The following is a 17,351-nucleotide window of genomic DNA, read 5'->3' on the forward strand; positions in this document are numbered from 1 at the left end:
TAACCAATCTTATTTCTTCCATGTGCCTATGGCTGTTATTAGCCTGTTGTATCAGGGATACCACAGTCAAGTACCTATAAGGGCCTTAACTATAAAGAATTAGGCCATTTAGGGACATAATAATGAGACTGGAGAATCTGTGCTCATCTAACTGGGTAAAGGGACAGCTAATATTCTGCTCCATTGGATGGTGATCATGGGAGTATTCAGGCTGATTGTTACCCAGTATTTCAGTTTTTCCAAAGGATCCTAAAATACAGATTTTTATGTAAATTAGTTGGTAACTAATTCAGGTGTTTTTAAGATACTCTGTAACAATAACTCTACAGGGCAAAATCGACCTGTAGAATATGTTTGGCCAATAGGCCTCTCTTTTATAGCCTTGACCTTATAGAAATCTTCAATATTTATTTAAAAGTAAGAGGTCAAAAGTATTTCTAGGTAAAGTGAATGCCAAAAGAAGGGAGGAAGGGAAGGAATAATTGAGATACTTTTTAAAAGAAGTACAAAACCAGTTATCTAGGTTATATTTTTAGTTTAAACTAAGTTCAGAAAGAAATTCACTGTCCTGAGAATAATTTTCCTATGCTTCAGAGCATACTTCTAGCAAATTCAGCCATCTGCATGTGTTTAACTGGGAACTCAGAGGAGGATGAGAATGCACAGGGCATGGAGAGCCAATGAATTGAAGATGAGAGTGTGGTGGTTCTCTGAAACTGTTGTGAGCAGAGTACAGCAGGAACAAGAGACAGTTGATATTGGAGCAAAATCATTCTATAAGAACATAGCAATCTGAGTACATCATGGGCCCCTGAAAGCATTACTAGACTAAAAGCATAATTTTTTATACTGATGATCAAGAAGAGGTCATATTGGTACACTAAGATTGAATAACTCCACTCCCAATAGCAAATGTAGTACACAATCACTGTAGGAAATTAGGAAAATATACAAAAGGTAGCGTATGGTTTTTTTTTTAAAGCTAGGAATAGGTAAAATTCTAAGGTTTTCTAAAAGTAATTAAAATAGAACTTGGCAATTGTTAGTTTCCTAATAGCTAATTAGTTTCCAAATTAGTCTAATTTGGCTTAAATAAAAAGAATATTGGTTGGCTCACATAAGAAAGTACATATATTAGGATTAGTTATGCCAATGGCTCAGTGATTTTTTCAAGGACTCAGTTTGTCATCTACTCTATGCTTTATCCATAGTATTTCCTTTATCCCAGCACTGTAGTTGCCAAATGGCTGCTGGCTGTAATCAGGATTGTGTTTCCTCCTTCAGATCCAAAGAGAGAAGAATACACTTCTCTTGGCATTCTCATGGGTAATATATGTTCTTTTCTCTGAGAAGTCCTCATGCACTCCTGCCCCTAACTTGCTCCTTATTGTCCTAAATTAGCTTAATTCTAAATATGCCTAAACTAATCATTGGCAAAAGGGATGAGCTTACCATAATGGATTAGATTAATGGTCTACCCTTGCAGCTCAGGACAGTCAGCTTAGCCTGAGGCACATTGACTACTGGGAGAGATGTGGATATAGAAATCCAATCATGGATCATTAGGAAGAAGGAAGCGTTGGATAGGCACTTAGCTTGGTCCACCATGGGTGCATTAAGGATTGTGTATTATGTCTTTTACCTACATGAAACACCACCTTCCCCTATCAAGCATGTAAGTATGAAGTCAAGTCCCGGTCAATCAACTCTCTGTCTCCTGTGTTTCAAGCACTCTCGTTAGCAGAGCTTGTGTAGCTTTGGAGTTGAATAATTTTTTTTTTTCCAAAAATTCTCTTCTCATTTAACAGACACCTATCTGTACAGTAAACTATGTGGACCATAAATGGAACCAAGCTAGTTTAGGAAAATACAATTTCTTAAATAAATTACTTTTAAAAAGTATATTTTCTTTCAGCTCTTCTCTCCAAAGGTGTTTTGTATCATAACCTCTGTAGTAAATAGTGTCATCCTTATTGTCTGATTGTAAAGGTGAAGTATAATTTATGGGATAATTTACAAAGCAAAAAAGAAATACTTATTTTTAAAGTTTAAAATTTTTCTGTGTAGAAAATACTATAATAATGCATGATTTTAAGAATCTGTTATTTTGGCTAAAATATTTAACCAGCCAACCATATATCTTATTTCTTTCAGTTGCTAGATTTCTGAATGTTAGCCAAATATTTTAGTATCTGGGTCACATAGTCATTACAAACAAATCTAGGCCAAAATGGTTTATGCTTCTCAGTTGCCAGCTCAGTTCTCTCTTTGACTTTTTATTATTTGTTTCTCTTTGAACTAAACTTTATTTACTTATATTAGCACAGTACTGTGTTAATTCTTTGTGTGGAACTGGTCTTCTTGTGTCATTTTGCCCTAAATCAAGGAAACAAATAAATGACTGTGCTCTTGGCTGTTATGTTTTAGAATTGTTACTGTACAAAAGGTCACACATGTTAAATTACCTACTGCAGTGCTAATTATTGTGAAACCTTGTTCAAAATGTCTGTTTTGGCACTTCTACTGTAACCGTTTTTAAAGATCCAACCTGTGTGCATTTTGGTATTGAAATCCTCAAAACTCCTAAAGACCCCATGTTAATTTAAAATGCAAAGTTGTTTCACCTTTTAATACTAGATGAGATAGCTTTTTTCTTAAAGTAAAATGAGAAGTCTTATGTGTTATAATAATAGAGGTAAGGGCAGGGAGAGAGAGGGAAAGAAGAAAGGAGTACATTGGAGTAACAGAAATTCCACCTTCATTTATAAAGTGCTATAGGCTCTAAAATTCCATTCTGAAATACTGTTCTGACTTTGAAAGGGGTATGTTTAGTGCCAGCTTCTGTTAACACAGGAACCATAGTTTTTCTGTTGTTAAAACTAAGAACTTTATACCTTTTGGAATTTTAAATATTTTTTCTCTATGTTTATAATGCTTTTAATTATGTTTACTATTAACTGATGTTATTAACTATGTTTATCATGTGTACACTCTATTCTGTTTGAAAGTACAAAGTGATACCATAGATACTTCCTGAAGTTTTCTAGAAAAATCAAATTTTTTTTCATCTTTATTCATAGCATCAATGTACATTCAGTTAGTAAAATTTCCAGATAACAAACACCTATCTTCTTTGATTGCTAGAATAGTTAATCTCAACCCTTCTTATTATAAAATATCATAGTGACTCTGGATTGTTGATGAAACTTTCTTAAGACAGTGTCTTCAGCAAGACACTACCTCAGGGCTACTGAAGTATGTCATAGGGCCGTTTGTCCTTTCAAAAACAATTCTCAGTAGCTATTGTTGCTTTGCATTTTTATAAAGTGTCTGTTTTTTCAAAGCTTGATATTCATTCTTATAGCTACTAGTGTGCAGAGAAGGGTGTCTGTGAATAAAGTAAGAGAAAGAATGTTCATAATAGGTTTGAAGAGCACTTCAATGAGTAAAGTACTTGGACTTTACAATGTTTGCTTTTACTTCACTAAGTCCTGCCCTGTGCCCCTCCCCCTGTCCCTTTATACCCTAGCCTCTTTTTAACATGGTACTTGGCAATGTTCCAGGTAGTTATTGTAAGAAGGATGAACTTAGACTTGGAGCTAGACAAACATGAAGGGAACTAAAACAGTATAATTTAATAGCTGTGGGACCTTAAGCAAGTTCACAGCTGTAAAATGGGTTTGTATATACTATCTCTCAGGGTTGTAAGGATTAAATATAATAGATCTAGTTTAGGAGGTATTTTAACAAATGCTATTCCTTTCCTTATACTTTAAGCTAAATGACGCACTACTTTGGAAATGGCATTTGCCTATTTTATTATGATGCTATAAAGTTTAAAGCGTCAGTATCCCTAAAATATGATAGCTGTTAAGCTCTCTTTAATTATTCGGAAATGAATAGTATGTGACAAGATATTATGGTTAATTTGGTGGATCAGATGAATAAAATGTGCTGAAATATTTTGGAGACTAAAAGTATAAAATTAGATGCAAAAAAATACAGGTTTTTTATCCAGGTCTAATCATGTTGAAATATTTTATTAATATCCTCAGAGAGTACGTAAATTAGTGAGTTATTTTTTTAATGCAACGGTAAATACCTAGAAACCATGTATACACTTAAAGTAAAATTTCACAGAGTTTTGAGGGCCATTTTGCATTTACTAGTGCCACAGTAGTGGCATTAGAGTGAGCTGCAGTAACCTGAAACAGTACAGCATGGATGCTCTAATAAATTGCGTGTCTGTTATTATGGAATTTTATAACTGTTCATACCTTTTATTTAATGCATTCACAGGTCAGATTATAGGATATTTTTCATTTAGTAAGTATACTAAATCCATACCTTATACCATTGAGTTTTGGTAGTACCAGAGGGAAAAAAGAAGAAAAGCATGGCCTCTATCTTTAAGGAACTGTTTAACAGTCATATGAATCACTTGATTGAGAAGATCCATATTTGTAATATAATGAATTCCACAAAAATTGCCTGTTAAAAATTTTTGAAAAAGTGGGGGTGAGATTGAATATACCTAAGCTTTATTGTTGATTTTTGTTGGCCAGGCCAAATTTGTGAACATTTTACATTATCAGCTGTACTGAAATACATTTGTATGCTCTACTGAATATAGGAAACATAATTTAATATTTAATTTAAACTCCAGATTACTATCATTTATAGGCATTCTATGCATTAAACTGTTTTGCCTCTACTTTCTTCCTCAGTAACACTTTTAGGGCATTTTGATGCATTGGAAAGAAAAGGCAGTTGCAAGCTGCTGGCTCTAGCAAATCAGAGCTAATCAACCTGAGGATAATGTTTGCACTTTCCCACTTCCAAGTCTTTGATCAAACTGCTCTCTGCCTTTGCTACCACTACCACAGGTTGGTCCTTTCCCCCTAATCTAAACTCTCTCTGACTAGCCCTGAGTTTACTTTTTATAGCTGTCACTGTCTACCATCTCCTTCATCTTGAATATACCAGGACAGACTGGGACGTTCCAGAAAAAAACAGACATAATACTTAAGTCGTCTTTGCTACCTAATTTGTCCTCACTGCCAATTAGTTAATTTATTTTTTACTTTTTGTTTTATTGAATTTTGTAAAGACAGGGTCTTGCTGTGTCACACAGGCTCCTCTCAAACTCCTGGACTCAAGTAATCCTCCCACCTCAGCCTCTCAAAGTACTAGGATTAGAAGGCGTGAGCCACTGCGACTGGTCATAATTTAAATAATCCTTTAGATTCCTGTCTCTGTCCATTTTCAAAGCCAGGGTTACGCTATCATAATATACCCCATGATGCACACCATTGCTAAAACAATCTTCCTGAAGTACTAATTAGATTTTTGAGCAGAGAATAAAACCATCCTTTCCAGCGTTGGCAAATACTCAATGTACTGTTCTGAAATACCTGTAGTACTTCCAAGTTTCTGCTTTGTGCTCACACTGTTTTCTTTGACCTGAAATGCAATTTCTATCTATAAAAATCTTAGTCATTATGAGGTCTAGCAAAGATCTTTTTCTTCTATGAAGCCTTTCTATCGACCCTAACTAAAATCTCTTCTCTGAGTTCCCAGCTTATAAGCTGGAGCAAGACTTCAGTGATCCTTGGAAGAAAGTGGGAGGTTATTTTCCCAATGAGATTCCAGGAAAGTTTAATGTCTTATAGTTCAGTCCCCTTTAGTGTTCCACATACAGTTAGTGCTCAAATATTTGATAATTGACCTACTCACAAATTTTTTTGTGCGAAATTGCTAGCTATTCTCTATCCAAGAAGTAATGAAGTGTATAAGCTTCTTCAACTCTTTGTTGAGCCCGGGTCTCTTACTTATTTCTGTATCCTATCTACTCTTGAGTAGTAGGGTCATCGGAAAGCAACCACTGGCTTTGGGGATAAGTTGTGTGTATTTTGGAGGAGGAAGTAAAGGTGTTACTGGACTTTTAAAACAAGCTTTTTCTGTTTTAAAGTATTTTGCTTCCCGTTAGTATATTTATAGGATGATATTGGTATATGTAGTGTCTTGGCTATTTATTCCCCTTTCTCTTTAACACAATATTCTCGAACTTTGGTGTGATACTGAATTAGAATCTCTAGGAGTGTGGCCTAGGACTCTACACTTATACTAAGAATCAGTTGAGATGCTTATGAAGGTGGTGGTAGTAGTGATAATGGTAGTGATGATGATGATAATTGTAATAGCTGTGCTTTTGAAGGCTTATGATGTACTTCACTTTTCTAGGCAGTTTGCAGCTATTAACCTAATGTTCACAGCAATCCTATGTAGTAATATGCTATTATCTTCATTATACAAATGGAGAAACTGAGGCAGATATAAATTAAGTAACTTGTCACCAAAACAACTTTCTTATAAATACGTCAAGAATTCATGAAAAGGATGAGGCATATTTTTTTGGTTGATAGTTTTTAAACTCACTTTCTAAAGGATTGCTTTAAGTAATGTGAATAATATGAATGTAAACTGGTTCTTATATAAGTTGAAATAGCAATATGCCAACTCTATATAGAATACTTTAACAACTAGACCTAAATATAGATACTTGCTCTTGCTTTTAGGAAACCTGTCACAATTCTTGGTGAAAAAGTAGGCATGCACCCAAAAACTTAGAACATTGAGGAAACTTTTTAAATAATTACACTTTCTAAAATACATGATATTATATATATAGTCATCCCTCAGTATCCTCAGGTGGTTGGTGCCGGGACACCCTCAGATACCAAAATCCAAATACTGTGCCATAGTATTTGCATATAACCTATGTATATCCTCTCATGTACTTTATTTATTTATTTATTTATTTATTTATTTATTTATTGAGACATGGTCTTGCTCTGTCATGCAGTCTTGAGTGCATGCACTGGTACAATCATGGCTCACTGCAACCTTGACCTCCTGGGCTCAATCCTCCCACTTCAGCCTCCCAAGTAGCTGGGACCACAGGCACGCACCACCATGCCCAGCTAACTTTTGAACTTTTTTGTACAGATAGAGTTTCATTGTGTCGCCCAGGCTAGTCTTAAACTCCTGGGCTCAAGAGATCTTCCCACCTTGGCCTCTCAAAGTGTTGGGATTACAGGCGTGAGCCACTGCACCCACCCATCCTCTTGTGTACGTTAAATCATCTCTAGCTTACTTATAATAACTGATATAATATAAATGCTATGTAAATCGCTGTTATGTTGATTTTTATTTGTATTATTTTTTGTTGTGTTGTTTTTTAAATTTTTTCTGAATATTTGTGTGTGTATTGAGATGTTACTTTGTGATCTAATGTAATTCAGGTAAAACTCATTAAGCATATATTGTCTGTTTTAGTAGCATAATTCTTGGTTTTATATGCTAAAATATTTATCTTTTTAATAATAAATGATAAGAATATTTTATACCCTTTTAGTTCATAGACTATGGGAAGTGGAGTAGGTAGTGAAAGAGGTGACTGTGGTGGTAGTATGGTGGAAGTAATTTGTTTAACATCACTGCCTGTCCAAAATAGTTTTGATGAATGATTTTAGGTGTTGCCTAGTAAGTGCTTTGACTTTTGAAACCAGTTGAACAAACAAGCATGTTGTGCTTTACTAGAAACATCTTGTAAGTTCTGATTCTGAATAGACAATGGAATCTAAATTGAGTTAGTGGAGGACATATCTTTACAACTAAATCTAAAGTGTTTCAACTCTTTCTTTTTTTAATCTCCTGTTTATTTTTCTTGTAAAATTAATATTTTTGATTGACCAATCATAATTGCATACATTCATGGGGTACATTGTGATGTTTTGATATATGTATACAATGTGATGTGCTTATGCTAATTAACATATCTGTCACCTCACCTGTAATATTTTATAGTGAGACGTTTGAAATTTACTTTATTATTTTGAAATACTTAACACATTATTATTGACTCTTGTCAACTTGCTACGCAATAGATCTCAAACTTATTCTTCCTCTCTATCTGAAACTTTGTCCCCCCTGATCAACTTCCCCCACCACCCTCCTACCCTAGCCTCTGGTAACCATTGTTCTATTCTCTACCGAATTCTATGAATTTAGCCTTATTAGATTCCACACATAAGTGAGATCATATGGTATTTGTCTTTCTCTGCCTGACTTATTTCACTTAGCATAATATCCTCCAGATTCATCCATGTTGTTGCAAATGACAGAATTTTCCCCTTTTTAAATGCTGAATAGTATTCTGTTGTGTTTATGTACCCCGTTTTCTTGATTTCATCCATTGATACACACCTAGGTGTTTCCATATCCTGCCTATTGTAAATAATGCAACAATGAACATAGGAGTGCGGATATCGCTTTGACATATTGACTCCAGTTCCTTTGGATATATAACCAGAATTGGGATCACTGGATCATACAGTAGTTCTATTTTTAGTTTTTTTGGGGAAACCTCCATACTATTTTCCATAATAGCTGAACTAATTTGCATTCCCACCAACAATGTACTTGTAAGAGTTATCTTTTCTCCACACCCTGTCCAACATTTACCTTTCATCTTTTTAATAAAAGCTACTGTAACAGGTATAAAGTAATATTGCATTGCAGTTTTAATTTGTAATTCTCTAGTAATTAGTGATGCTGAGCATTTTTTCTTGCACCAGTTGGCTACTCATGTGTCTTCTGAGAAATGTCTGTTCAGGTTCTTTGCTCATTTTAAAAAATTGGGCGATTTGTTATTTTGTTATTGAGTTGTTTGAGTTACTTAAATATTTTAGATATTAACCCCTTGTTAAATGTATGATTTGCAGATATTTCTTTTTATATATCCTGTTTACAAATTTTCTGAACTTCTCTTGCTGCTCATTTATATAAAGTTGGGATGAGTTATGTCACCTGAAGCAGTCAAGGTAAGACTGTTTCTACTGCTATCCATGTGGCAGGCTTACTTTGTTACCCAATCCAGTGAAAAAGGGTGCCAGGATGTGAAAGAAAAATAGATGTGATGCCATGGAACATTCTAGGGAATTATCTTTTTTAGAGAGAATTTTGATTAAAATTTTGCATATTTTTAAAACTCATATTCTTAGTCTGAAGAGTTGGATATAACGCTGAGTGTGTGTCTTAAAGCTAATAGTATAAAAAGAGAAGTATAAAATTTAAATTAATCATACAACTTTCTTTCCCTAACTTTATGAATTGATTTTTTGCAATTTCTGGAGCTAACGTGCTGAATGTTTGAAACTGAGTATGTAGGTTAAAAAGTTGAAATTTTCCTAATAAAATTATATCTCTTTCTAAGGTGTAACTGTTTCTTTCTTTGATTGTAGTAAAAGGAGCATCTGTGGTTCTTCAGAGGTTTTAATTTTGCTGCCAGCTAGTTGTGTGACTTTGGGTAAATAATGTCACGTGACTGGACCTGTTTCTTTATTTGTAAAATTGTGTGTGGTGTTAAATTCCAAGACTGTTTTTAAAAATTTTTTTGTAGAGACTGGGTCTTGCTTTGTTGCCAAGGCTTGTCTGAACTCCTGGTTTCAAGCAGTTTTCCCCACTTTGATCTCACAAACTGTTGGGATTATAGGCATAAGCCTCCATGCCTGACCAAATTGTAAAACTCTTATAATGGATGAGTAGAATATAGTTAAGATTATATAAAAACACAAGTCACTTCATGATCATCATCTGCTGGAATATGAAACCAGCTTTCTTGTGTAGATATGTTATCAGCAATGTTATTCACACCAAGAGGATCATTCTGTGGTTTTTAATTCATGATTTTGTAATCTGATAGTGACTTTTCATTATGTCTCCTGATGTAAAATTAAATTACAGCCATTATGATTGGAATCATTGGGAAGAGTTGAAATAAACAATTTAGAATTGTTTCTGCAATACTGAAGGCCTGATTTTGGGGGGTGTGGGGTTGATGGAGGAGATATCTCTATGTTCTGTAATTTCATTTGACTAAGGAATTTACCTTTGGTCTTCTTCCAGAGTGAGGACATGAATACTTCCATAGCTGTATTCCGTATTAATCACAGTTTGCTTTGTGGGTTTCATTAGGCTAAATAAGAAAAACGTAGTTATATATTTTCTGCTTTAAAAATGCTTCTTGTTATAAAGTCTTCTCAGATCAGTTCCACATGTGATAAACCTATTCAAACTATTAAACTGCCCCAATGTGCTTGCTTCTTTCTTGGAAATCTATCCATTTCTGTGTCTTTATGTACCACTCACTCTCCCCCATCATGTTTTAGGTTATAAGCTCCTTTCCTTTGTATCTCATAGCACCCAGGAAAGAACTTTGTTAGTCTCTGAATAGTTTACAAATGTTATTGCTATTGAGAATTTTGGATTTAAATTATTGGAGTGAATAGACTAATGCTGTTTCTAGTATATCTAACTGGGGGTCGGTGTTATTAACTCAAAGACACAACAGTTTAATCTCTAGGCTTTGTTTCTGAAGTCCATTTTTCTTAATCATAAGCCGATTATTCACTTTATATTAACTTATATAATGCCTTGGTATCAGGTTATTGATAGGTAAACATCAGGAATAGGTTGGATAGATACGCATGCATGTGTACACATGCACATGTATGTGAAAGAGAGAGAGAGAGAAGGATTACACATAGAATATATGAGAATTTGAGGTGTGTGTAATGTTTGTAACTCAACTGAGTCTTACATAGCTGTCTAGTTATGTACACTTAATTTTGGATCTTTTATAGTTAAAATTCAGAAACAATTTTTAAGGAAGATAAGGACATGTTTTTCTTTCCTTCGTGTTTTCAGTTTAGCTTTATTTGATTGTATTTTTGCTAAAGACTTGAATTGTCAATAATAACTATAATCATAAAGCCTGTGGTCGAAAATCATATATAATTGACAGGCCCTATGAAGAGCAGCCGTAAGAATCAAGAGAAAAAGAGTCTAAATTGGAACAGAAAAGGAGCTGAGTCATTTTTGTACTATAATTAGAAGTTGGTAACCATAAATTTTGTCAAAAAGTATCATGATCAGGCAGGGTTACACTAAAGTGTAACCTCTAACTTCTTGTAGTATATAGTTTTACAATTAGTTGATGATTTAATAAATATAAATATAGATGATACTGTCAGAGTGTTTCTAGACATTACAGTTAGCTTTTAGGTGAAGGCAGTGCTTGACAGAACCTAGGTTTGTGACTCTATAATTTATTATGTCATCTAATACCATCTTTATCATGTATTAATTTGGGTTATAGGATAATTGGGGTAACTTTTTGGTGAGGGATTGAGATTTTCTTAAAAGCATTTTCAGAAGATACTAGAATTTTATGGGATTCTTTTAATATAGCATGTCTTCTCAAATATAATATTAGGACTCTTTGAACAGGAGGTAAATCATATTCACCTTATTTTCCAGTTTAGAATTATTGCTGTTATCAGTTGGTGGGTGTGGGAACAACTTAATAAAGTTTGGGTAATTTAGTTTTCAGTTTAAATTCTCAACTGGCAATTGGCCGAAAACTCCCATCTGAAGACATGATCATCCAAATGTCATTTTGTGATTTGGCTACTGTCTGCTTGATATAGGAAAGCACTATCAAGAAAGACTATTGGAGTGACTATCAAAAGGAAGTCAATGGTAAGAGTTTTCATTTAAATTCTGTGTGTGTGTGTGTGTCTGTGTGTAAAGCCTACCAATTTATTATATTTGAATTAAAATTTTAGAACTTTTAAAATCTAGGACATAATGACAAGTGTTTGAATTTTATATGTCTGTCACTTATATTTTAATAAAATATATGCAAAGAATGGTTTTATAGATAAGAGATTTTACATACTTAATGTTTATAAATAGTATAAAAGTATGGAAAATCAATTATATAGTTCATGTGTGGTTTAAAAATTCAATTTTTGTAGTTTTATTGTAGTTATTTAAGATAATGTATTACAAATATTGCTTTACTGAAGTTTAACTTTTAAAAAATTTGTACTAAACTGAGTTTTTCTGTTCAGTTTCATAAGTGCTTCTTAAAGTAGACAAGTTTTGCAGTAGTATGTTGAATGCTGTTTTGTTTTTTACTTTCATTGTAAAATAGGAAAGAAAAAAGTATAATATATGACAAAATCCATTTAGTTTAACAGTAATTCTTTAAAAGTGTGTAATTGCTGCTATACTTTGGTGGAAACTATTGAATTTGTAAGATTAGACGTTTATACTGTATACCCAAAACAAAGTGGAGTAGCTGTTCATAGTATGGTACAGAATCAAATTTTGGTGATAGAATCAGACATCTCTCTCCTGCCTTACACATACTCCCACTGAGAAAATAATTTCTAAATTTGGTTACTTTTTCATATGCTTCAAATGACCTTAAATTTATATTTTTCTCCTGAATATATTTGATTCCTGCATATCCCTTTTTTTGGACGTCTGTGTCCAATCAGATCCATGATTAGTCACGTTAACTTTGGACAAGAATGGAGGTAGGATCTTAGCAAGTTTGAAATCTTTAAGATTGTTGTCTATCTGAGATTATTCCAGCGCGTCCATGGACATAGTAGTTTTGTGATAACAAGATGATGGCTGATGAAGATTAGCATATTAATAATATATTATAATTCTATTAACCATTCTATTGTCAAATGTGTGATTTTTGCGATTCACATAGTTGGAGTAATTTTTCATGCCCAATTAGAGATGTCAAAATTATGTTAATTGAATCTGGCCATGTTCTTAGCTGCTTTCTAGAGCTTAATAACAAACATACCAGGAAGAGCTCTTGTGACAAGCACCCAGCACAGCATCTGTCATTATGTAATCATTCCAATGTTTACAGTGAACTAAGTACTTGAGATGGCAACATTCATATTTTAGTCCATCTGTCTAGTAATTCATATTTGTATAGTCTGTCTACTATGTGTCATCCATTTAGGTAGATGCTGAGAATAAAATGGTGGGGTTAAAAACAGATATTCCCTAATTGTTACTGAACTTCCAGTGCCAATGGTAATTACAGTGTAGGTATAATTACACACCGCAACTGGAACCAATACTGTGAAATGGCGTAAGTTTCTACAAGGGTAGGAACAATAAAGTTAGTGTATAAATAAAGCATAGAACCTACACATTTATTTATTAGAGTGAATTGATAACTTTTCAACTTTTAAAGTTAATTCTATTAATATCTGCTAAGCTAGGCATTAGAAAGACTAAATTCTAACCATAGAGAAATACATTTTTATGCTGCTATTCTATTTTCTTAGATTTCTTAAGAATTTACAATAAAGCCCTGTCAAAGCAGCATGCTTATGTGAAAATTTCACTTATGGGAGAGTTCTTATAGGATTTCAAGAAGGAATGCCCTGAAGAGGGACACTGATTTCCTCAACTGAACTTAAAATTGTTACATGCAGACATTTTTAAAGGTAGTATACTTTTTTCCTTAATCAAGTCAACTTTATCTCTTTTTTAAAGAAGGGAATGTAACATTTATGTTTTTCATATACACACACGCAGAAGCATACATGTCGATTACGTTTTGGAAAATAAAATCCAAAGAGCATTTGGATATCTGAATGTTTACGCTTCATCTCTGCAGTGACTTACAAATTTAGCTTTTTTCTGGATATACTCAAAGTCACCAACCTGAGTTCAAGTATTCTGATTTGAAGGTCTCCACTTAGAGAACTAGGCAGTCCCCCTTGTCAGTGCTAGGAGAAAGATGTCCTTCCCATACCTTCCAGAGTGTCTTGAAGAAATACTCCTTCCTGGGTAACGTGCCTCGGAATGTACGTGATATTCATTTATCTTTGACAGCTCTTTTTGGTTCTGTTTAAGTGGCTTTGATGGGCTTACGATGCCCAGTGAAGAATTTGGTATTTAGCCCCAAAAAGATATTTAAAACACATAATTATGTAAATATTGCAGATGGAGGATGATACATAGCATTTCTTTTATTGAAATGAATTTGAAATAACTTCTTTCTAAAACAAAATTCTACCAATAGTCGTCAGTTTTTAACTATATAACTTCTCAATATAGGAAACAATCAATGTCTGATTGGCTGTGTATGTTGGAGTATAATGCCTTTTGTTTTGAATTTGGGAGTTTCTACTGTCAGAAGAAAGGAGTTGTGAATTGCAATGGTGTTAGAAGAAATGAATTGGAAGTTTGAATGAGAAAAATTTAAATAAAAGTTACTGTTTAAAGATATGGAAAGGAAAATAATGTTTTAGTTCAATATGAGAAAGAACCTCTTAAATGTAGAAAATAAAATGGGGTGTCTTTCTACATCCATTCTTAAAAATTTGGCAGAAGTTACAAAGAAGTTACAAAGAAGGAGTTCCTGCTGGTATAAGTCACAAGGATTATTTAAAGGAAATTTGTGTTACAGCTTGTAAAATCATGATATTGATAATTATTAATATGTAAAACTTTATGTGAAATAGGTATTACTAAAAATATTGAGCTACTATTTATAGTGAGATCATTATTTTTTAAGTAAATTTTTAGTAAATTTTAAGTAAATTTAACAGATAGAATAGCAAATCACATTTATTCATTCAACACATTCTTACCAACAACCTGCTATATGTCAGTCATTGCACTAGGCATGGCATAGTCATAAATAAGACTGATGTGATTCCATAGGTCTTGCAGGGAACATAGACATTAAGCAAGTAATTATAATAAAGTATAGTGGCTTATGATATTATAAAAACAAAGCAGTCCTTTCTTAAGGATATCTTGAAATTGATCTGTAGTATATTAATTTTAATCCGTTCATATTCCTCATGAAATGAGATTGTTCATTTTGATGTAAAAATTAGACTGACCTTCTTTACAGTTAGTAGAGACTGAAAAAGTCTTATTATTTGTATAGCTTATTTAAAATGAGAAACTGCTGTGGAAAGATCTGCAAGTTTCTGAGATACCAAGAAATGTGAATACGAGCAGAACAAGCACATAATGCCTGTCATGCATATTATATACATTATAAATGTCATTTAAGACAATTATATGGAGCAGTTTTACATTTAAAACTACCAAGTTGTAGTAGTTAAGAAGTTGGGCTCCAGAGTCATACTGGTTGGGTGTGAGTGTTAACTCTGACACTTACCAGCTTTTCAATCTTAGGAAAGCTGCATAACTCTACTGTGCATCAGTTTCCTTACCTGTAAAATGGGGATAATAAGAGTATATATCTTGTGAAAAAATACATTATTTGATATATAAAAATGCTAAAAGAGTAGCATATGGAAGGTGCATAGAAAGGGCTCCAAATGTTGTTTTAGTTAATAACAATAATGATAATTTCTTCATCTTGAAAATATCCTACTTCATTCATAAAGTTGTGCCAACTGAAATAATTGCAGATGGTGCTTAAAATACATACAATATATATTTCAGAGTGGTATGTAAAGAGCTTTTATTATTACTGCTAAACAAAAAAGAAAGTCTGTGAAATTCTCATCTAAGCTTTGGGACCTCTGTAGCTGAATTTCAGCAGTCACTCAAAGGCTTTCTAGAGATGCCATCTAGAGATACTTTATAACCTAGTGCCTTTTTTTTTTTTTTTTTGCAATACAGAAATTTTTGTTTTCATTTTAAGATGCTGAATGAGAGAAAATTATTTCAATACAAGTATGGTTTCCCATGACCACAATTAGTTATAATGTAACCAGTCAACAGTTGTCTATTGAAAACCACTAGCTATTAATATAGTGTCGTGGTAGCCTAAAAGAATTACGCTATCATTCTACTTAGGCCCTAGGGAGACAAGAGCCATGTAAAGAATACTTAAAAGCACAAAATCCGAGACCTAGTTCCTGCTGTGCCACTAATAAACAGAGTTATCTTAGATATACAAACCTGTAAAAATTATGAGGCCATCTTAGCATCTCAGTACCCTTATTATGTATGTCGTGTGTATACACACATGGCCATCCAATATTCCTTTTCCAAATTCAAATGAAAGGAATTCATTAGGGTTGTTTTAATTTCCAAATTTACTGAGTAAAAGAATTCTGTTCTAAAAATTATTTTGTATAATGCCTTCAAATTGAGTTTTACATGTACTATTTCAAGGCTTCTCAGATAGTCCCACATAAATTATCTAGTGTTTCTGCATCATTCTATGATCTTTTCATTAATGTCAAGTGTAATGTTTTTTAACTTCACAAGGGAAACATGAAATTCCTTTAGTGTGCCTCATTTTCAGACATTTTCTTGTTGATTAAAATTCCTTTTTTAAATAAAGTTTCAACATTTACTAAATAATTTTTTTACCTTTGAATTAACTTTTTATAAATGAATAATGACAGCAGTCATTACAAACTCTGCTGTTGGCAACACTAGAGGGCATTTCTAGTTCTTGAAATAGTGTCATGAGTTCTCAGAATAATTTACCAATTCATTAAACAGCAGACTAGCATTTTAAGGGAAAGGAACTAAAACAAGCACGATAGATATATTATACATATATATACTATGTATATATTATGAATAGATAATATAAATATATATAATATATACATTATATGATGTATGGATAATACATATATATTGGATGTATGTATACACATGTCTGCTTTACCAGATGTTCTCACTGAATCACTACTCCTCAAAAGGCAGGGGAGTATTTGTGATCTGCTCATTGAAGCACCACTGTATTATCCAGTTGTGTATTAGTGTCGTGGAGGTCTGTGCTCTGATAGGTTTAGCATCAAGTGAACATTGAGTAAAAAATGTGTATGTATATACTCATACATGCATACATACATACTCATCAGAAGTTAGTTGCTGTGATTATTGAACTACTAGATGCTAACATAGTCATAATTAGAATAATTTTTCAGATAAAATATGAGAGCTAAACTAGATGCCCTTTATAGGCTTAGTAGAAGATTTAAGAATACCTCTGTTTTGAATTACTGTATTTTAAATGTTAAAATATTTGCAAGGAGTTTGAATGCAAACATTTTTAGGAAAAGGATATAATTATATAATGTTAAATATATAATATTAAATATTAACATGCAATGATATGAAAGAAGACTGAAGTTTATAAGAAAATTCAATTAGCATAAAGAAAAACTTTTTTTTTTCCTGGGAGGATTTGCTTACTGTGGTGTATTGGGGAAAAAAATCTTACATATCATTAAGTAATCATTAACTCGGTAAAAGTAAAGTCAAGGACCAATGAAAATAACCTAATTGTTGTGAAAATAAGGTGACAAATAGACAATCCCATCTTACTCTGTAACATACTTTGTATAAGAGGGGATACATGATAACCACTAGAACAGTGGTGGATCTGCAGGTGGTAGGTACATAAGGGGTATAAGAAAGTCTTTCTAGTTCAAATGTATTTCTACCATGTACTT

The 17,351-nt window shown here is 33.0% G+C and overlaps 1 protein-coding gene across 5 annotated transcripts in view; it reads left to right on the forward strand.

The window, feature by feature from the left end:
* Positions 1–17,351, forward strand: part of ZEB1 (zinc finger E-box binding homeobox 1) — a 185,041-nt gene that overhangs the window by 38,634 nt on the left and 129,056 nt on the right. For 2 of the 5 annotated variants that reach the window (XM_050805611.1, XM_050805610.1), the window contains exon 2: positions 11,449–11,604. The exons of 2 other annotated variants lie outside the window; for them this stretch is intronic. The gene's annotated coding sequence lies outside the window, so the exon portion shown is untranslated. Of the gene's footprint in view, positions 1–11,448; positions 11,605–13,229; positions 13,392–17,351 lie in introns of all 5 variants that reach the window. One more of the 5 variants, XM_050805612.1, reaches the window with a different exon arrangement.

The sequence above is a fragment of the Macaca thibetana genome, chromosome 9 (genome assembly GCF_024542745.1).
Source record: "Macaca thibetana thibetana isolate TM-01 chromosome 9, ASM2454274v1, whole genome shotgun sequence".
Classification (NCBI taxonomy): domain Eukaryota; kingdom Metazoa; phylum Chordata; class Mammalia; order Primates; family Cercopithecidae; genus Macaca; species Macaca thibetana.